Genomic DNA, 6,189 nt, shown 5'->3' on the forward strand with positions numbered 1-6,189 from the left:
CACAACCAAAGGGCCAGCAGCGAGTTCCGTCCTTGCTCCGGCTCTGCAGTTCCCCGCTGCTCCCTCTCTGCATATTGTATAAAGGCCGGTGTGTCCCGGCTGCCGGCATGCGCCCGATGGCTGTCCGCCGAGGAACGCCAGCCGACACCGCCCTGCCGCACAGCTCCGGGGGCCAGTGACACGTAACTCTAGCGACATCCGACAGCAGTGCAGGCCAGATACAGCGCAGCCTGGTGCTCCTGTTTCGCAGCAGCCACTGACAGCAAATGGCAATAATATTACACTCAGGCACTCGGTGCTAGACTCGTCCACGCACACTCACAAGCCCCACTGGCGCCAGTGGGGACCGCAGCGAGGAGTTAGCACAAGAAGAGCATTTGCTTGTTCACCCTCTGCTGCTCAGCTCACTGGCCAGCTGCCGTCCCTGCCGTGAGTGCGCTGGCCTGGCTTTCCATCACGTTTCTTGCTCGGGTTTTCTCCCCAGCGGCAAATTGTGAGTCTATGGGAATTCCAGTCAGCTTTGGGATCCGGCCCAGGCGCCAGCCATTCTCCGCTGCCTCGGTGACACACGGACCCTGCACGGCTGGGCCTGGACTTGTCAGCTCTTTCTGACACCGTCATCCCTGGGACTAGAAACGCTGAAGTCCTTGGATTTCCTCTCAACTGCAGAGCCACCACTCCAAGTGCGCTCCCACTGCCATGCCGCTGGGGACTGGCCCCAGACACGTTCTTGTCACGTTGCTGAATTGGAGGGAAGCAGCCAAATCGCTGCTGCACCCCTAGGTGGGGGTGTTGGCCCCAGAAATTGGTGTGGGGGGAGCCATGTGGGGTGTTGAATGGGAGATTATTGTTTGTTGATCTTATGTACGCTATTTATGTGAGTGTATAACGTCTGTGTGTGTAGGTAGGAATCTGTAATCTGTGTGGAAGCTGAATATTTCTGTGAATGTGGTTAAGCATGGCTATGGACAGGCTGAGTAGCAAAGCCCTGTGGAACAATGACTCTCAATAGGCTATGGACACACCCAAAGAATGGGATTTGTCACCTGAGGGCAGCCAGCAGGAAACATAGAGATTGGCCTCTGACCAGGTGACTGGCTGCATACGAGAAGAGGCCAGGAAGGGTATAAAGAGGCCATGTGGTCGATGCCATTTTGTTCTCAGCTCAGCACTTCATCCCAGAGGCAGCACTGCAGGGATTGAAGAGCCCGGAAGACCTATGAACCCATCCTGATTGCAGGATGTGCAATAAGAACTTTTAAACCAGCAGCTGCAACATCTCTGCTAGAGCCTGCATCGAGGACTGGGAGATTCGGTGCATGTAACGTACTGTACTTTAATAACCTTACTCTCAGGCTTTTCTTTCTTGTAATAATAAACCTTTAGATATAGATTCTAAAGGATTGGCCCAGCGTGATTTGTGGGTAAGGTCCAGAGGGTAAATTGACCAGGGATCTGTGGCTGGTTTCTTGGAACCGGACAGAACTTGTTCGGGGTAGGTGGGATTGGGTGCTAGGACCCCCCACCTGTGTATAGGCCCGGGGCCATCTGGGGCACGGATATTGCTGGGGTGTCGGAGGGGTTTTGCTCGGGAGGCTTCAGGCAGGCAGCTGAAGCGCTCTGTGAGACTGGTTTTTGGCCTGTGTGGAGAGGTCGCCAGTCAGGGGGACTGTAAAGAGCCCCGGATTTGAGCAATTCGCCCTGAGCGGACGCCCTAAGATGTGCCCAGACACGGCCCGGTCCGTCACAGTTCTCATAGACTCATAGACTTTAAGGTCAGAAGGGACCATTATGATCATCTAGTCTGACCCCCTGCACAGTGCAGGCCACAGAATCTCACCCGTTCTCTGCCCGTGGGCCTAGCGTCAGGGGCAGGCTTTCCCGCAGCTCGGTTCTTAAGCACTGCGCTCTCGGGTTTCATTGCTCCACACATCCCAGGTGACTGTCTGGGTCTTTCTTCTGCTTCTTCCCAAAGAGCATCTGCCATGGCCGATTGGTCGCTAGCGTGCTCCAACCGAGATCTCCCTCACTGGCCACTGGTCGGCTCGTGTGGCTTTACTTCCCCCACGCCTGTCAGGCTCTGGATGAGAAAGTTCAAATTGCAGATGGTAAATCCTCCCCTTCTAGCTCCGTGTAGAATCGGTGTGTTCTGAGGTTCCGCCGCGTCACCGCGCTGCACACCGGGGGAAGCCTCCCTGTGTTCAAGTGGGGTTTTGCCAGTATGATACCTGCATCGCTGGAGAGTCAGACTCTGGGCGTGCTCCGTAGTTCTTCAATTGAACTACTGTCGTTCTTGTACGATCCCTTGCTGTGCAGAAGGCAGCCAGTAGCCTCCAGCACGATTTAGAACAATTTTCTCGTATATCAGAATTGTCTGAAAATGCGACTGTACATGCTCTTGGCGGGGTCAAGTATTAGCGAATCATTCTTAATCTTAGCCAATTGCGAGGGCCTCCGGGAAAATGATTGGAGGAGTTTTGACTGTCGACGTGTTCTTGGTCTTTGATACTCACTGCTGCGCCAGCCCCTCATGCCGCACGCGGATGGGGTGGGACTCTCCATTCTGGCGCCTCCTGCTGGTTGTCATGGGAATTAGCTCTGCTCACCAGGCCACTCCTCTGGGGGTGCTTCGCCTTGTGTCAGGATCAGGCCACGCCCAGGACTGCAGAGTCCTCTCCCAGGACACTGCCCTCGGGCACGTCTTTGCTCGCCGAGCCAGAGACCGACGTTCTGGCGTTCGATTTAGCGGGTCTAGTGTAGGCCCATAATCGAACGCTGAGGGCAGCTTCCGCCGGCGCCTGTACTCCTGGCAGCCGTGAGGAGAAAGAGACGCCAATGGGATCGCTGGCTCCCGTCGGCCTCCCGCAGCAGGGACAGGGCAAAGCTCGGCTTCCGGTGAGCCGACTGCAGCGATGTATTCCAGGTAGCTGGAGTCGCGTACCTTAAACCGACCTTCCAGGTCGAGTGTAGGCCTGGCCTCTGTGCTCCTCCTTCCTGGGGACCTGCACTCTGTCCTGCCGCTCCCTCAGCGGCAACTGCAGCCCACTGCCAAAGAACGACTTCCTCGATAGATCCTGCAACCCCTCCTGCCCTACCTCAGAGCCTCGGCCCGCAGGGCCCTGCAGACAGCCCAGATCTCTGGCCCCTGCCTGCGGCTCTGCCAGGTCAAAAGTGCTGGCGCTCCTTCCTCCTGCCAGGAGTCCGGCCTCCTCCCCTGGAGCCCCAGTCAGCTCTGCCCTTTGCTCTGCAGCCCTTCTTATATGAGCCTGCTGGGCCTCGATTGGCTGCTTCTCTCAGCCCCTTTCTAACTGGCTGCCACTGGCACAGCCTCTGTAGGTTGCTTTGAACCCCTCTCCTGCCAGCGAGGGGCAGCTGCCCATCACACACTCTGCCTGGTGTCTCCGCATTCACTAACGGCTGAACTGCTGAAGGATCCCAACCCAGATTTCTCTTAGAACGAGAGATTTTCACACTCCCAGAGTCATGTGACGTTGCAGGTGACTTCTCCAAGGAAAGTTCACTTTTGTGTCAGAGCTGAAGTTCAGGATCCCTTTATCTGACCCGTCATTTCTGCATTCATGCCCAGTCACGCGGGGAGGTGAGAGTCGCATTTCAACGCCCTTTTCTGAATAATCTCCTTCGAGCTGCCCGTCACTCGGAGAAAGGTGCCCCGAGGGGTCTTTGCAACTCCCCACAGGGTGGGGGTTTCATTCTGTTGTCTCCTGGAGGCTGCATGTGTCAGCCACGGAGCTGGGCTGGGAGTCAGTGTGTGTCAGGCCTCAGGGTCAGCTCCAGAACCTCTGTATTACTCACCTTTCTTGGGAAAGGAAGGGTGATCCTTTCCCAAGGCCTGTGACCTCGTTCCAGGCACTGCCCCTGTCTGTGACTCTGTTTCCCCACCTCCCTTTGTCTTTTTTAGGCTGCAAGATTTCAGGACACCCTCCAAGTCCCTGCCATACACAGCACTCGCTCTCAGAGCAGAGCGAAGGGGCTGCTGGAACATCGTTCATACAACCCGTTCTGTCTCTTCCAGTAGCCATTCCAGTGACTGGACCAGGGCAGAGAAATTCCCACACGTCTTTCTCCCCAGTCACAGAACCAGCTGCCCTGCAGGGTGTCCATAGACAGTCCTGCAAGGCAGAGTCGTGGTTTGTTTGGGTTTTCTAACCTTTCCCAGAGCTTGTGGCAGTGAACACAATCTATTCCCAATGCAGAAGTGGATTCCTCTGCATGCCCAGCGTCCGGGCAGCTCCCGACTGCCCAGGGGAAATCCAAGGACATCCAGGGCCATAGCATTTGGATAAAGCTAGCAGAAGAGAATTTCACACAGTAAATTATTAGAGGTTGAACCTCTCTAGTCCAGTACTCTCTGGTCTGGCAACCTCTGTGGTCTGGCAGGATTTCAGAGAGCTGGATGGCCATTTACTATGGGTATGTCTACACTACAATGTTAGTTCGAACTAACGGACGTTAGTTCGAACTAACATTCATAGCCGCTACACTAGCGCTCCGTTAGTTCGAATTTGAATCGAACTAGCGGAGCGCTTAGTTTGAACTAGGAAAACCTCATTTTACGAGGATTAAGCCTAGTTCGAACTTACTAGTTCGAATTAAGGGGTGTGTAGCCCCTTAATTTGAACTAGTGGGAGGCTAGCCCTCCCCAGGTTTCCCTGGTGGCCACTCTGGCCAACACCAGGGAAACTCTATGCCCCCCTCCCAGCCCCGGACCCCTTAAAGGGGCACGGGCTGGCTACGGTGCCCGTGCCAGGTGCAAGCCTGCCAGCACCCAGCCAGCAGACCCTGCACCTGGCACGGCACAGAGCCACCCACCCGATGTCCCCCAGCCCACCCCCTCTTCCCGGGACCAGGCTGGCGGCTCCCGGGAGCTTGCCCTGGACCGCAAGAGGCGGGCACCTTCCTGGGCTAGTGCGGACATCGTGGACCTCGTCCACGATCTCCGCACTAGGCACAGGAAAGTGGCCGTCTAGGGCAGGAGAGCTGCCAGCCTGGCCACCCAAGAGCAGGTGTGCATGAAAATCAAGGGGGTCCACTGAGACCCCCGACCCTGAGCCCTGAGTTTACAATGGCCGTACTGGGTCAGACCAAAGGTCCATCTAGCCCAGTAGCCTGTCTGCCGACAGCGGCCAACCCTAGGAACCCTGGAGGGGATGGACCGAAGACAGTGACCAAGCCATTTGTCTTGTGCCATCCATCTACAGCCTTCCACAAACTTTGGGCAGGGACACCACTCCTACCCCCTGGCTAATACCACTCTATGGACCCAACCTCCATGACTTGATCTCACTTCCCTTTAAACTCTGTTCTAGTTCTAGCCTTCACAGCCTCCTGCAGCAAGGAGTTCCACAGGTTAACTATTTGCTTTCTGAAGAACAACAACTTTCTCTTACTAGTTTCAAGCCTGCTACCCATTCCTTTCCTTTGGTGTCCTCTAGTCCTTCTTTAGGGGAATTCATGAAGAACTTTTCTGAATGCACCCTCTCCACCCAACCCCTGCTTTTAGAGACCTCTATCCTGTCCCCGCTCCATCTCCTCTTTTCTAAGCTGAACAGTCCCAGTCTCTGTAGCCTCTCTTCATCTGGGACCTGTTCCCAACCCCTGATCATGTTAGTTGCCCTCCCCTCTCCCAGCCTTTCTCTTCCCCTCTCCCACCTCCTTTTCCCAGTCTCCCCCAGTTTTGTTCAATAAAGACAGAGTCAATCTTGGAAGAAACGTTATCTTTATTTTGTACATCAATAAGAAGAGGGGCTAGGGAAGGGTAAGTGGAAGGAGATGAGGGAGGAATGGGGTACGAGCCCCCGATGGGGAGGACTGGGCTGGCTCTGCGGGCTTCTGGGGGTGGAAGCTCTCCTGCAGCCCCCCAATTGTCCCCTCTCCCCAGATGGCAGCCTGCGGCAAGTGCAGCCGGGCTGATGGCCGAGTGGTGTGATGTGCCCAGTGTGGGTACTCAGGGCACTCCAAGCCAGGACTGCTTAGCAAGCAGGGCACCCCTGAGAACTGTCTGTCCGGCGTGGGGGTCGGGACCCTTTAAGCGCAGCCCTCGGCTAGCCTGAGACAGCATCTCCACGCTCTAAGTCCTCCTCTGATGCCCTGCCGGCACTACTTCCGGCCATCCTTAAGTCCGGTTCAGGGTCCACTCAATGTGGACTTGCTAGTTCGAATTAGCAAAAC

The sequence above is a fragment of the Pelodiscus sinensis genome, chromosome 4, assembly GCF_049634645.1.
Source record: "Pelodiscus sinensis isolate JC-2024 chromosome 4, ASM4963464v1, whole genome shotgun sequence".
NCBI classification, from domain to species: Eukaryota; Metazoa; Chordata; order Testudines; family Trionychidae; genus Pelodiscus; species Pelodiscus sinensis.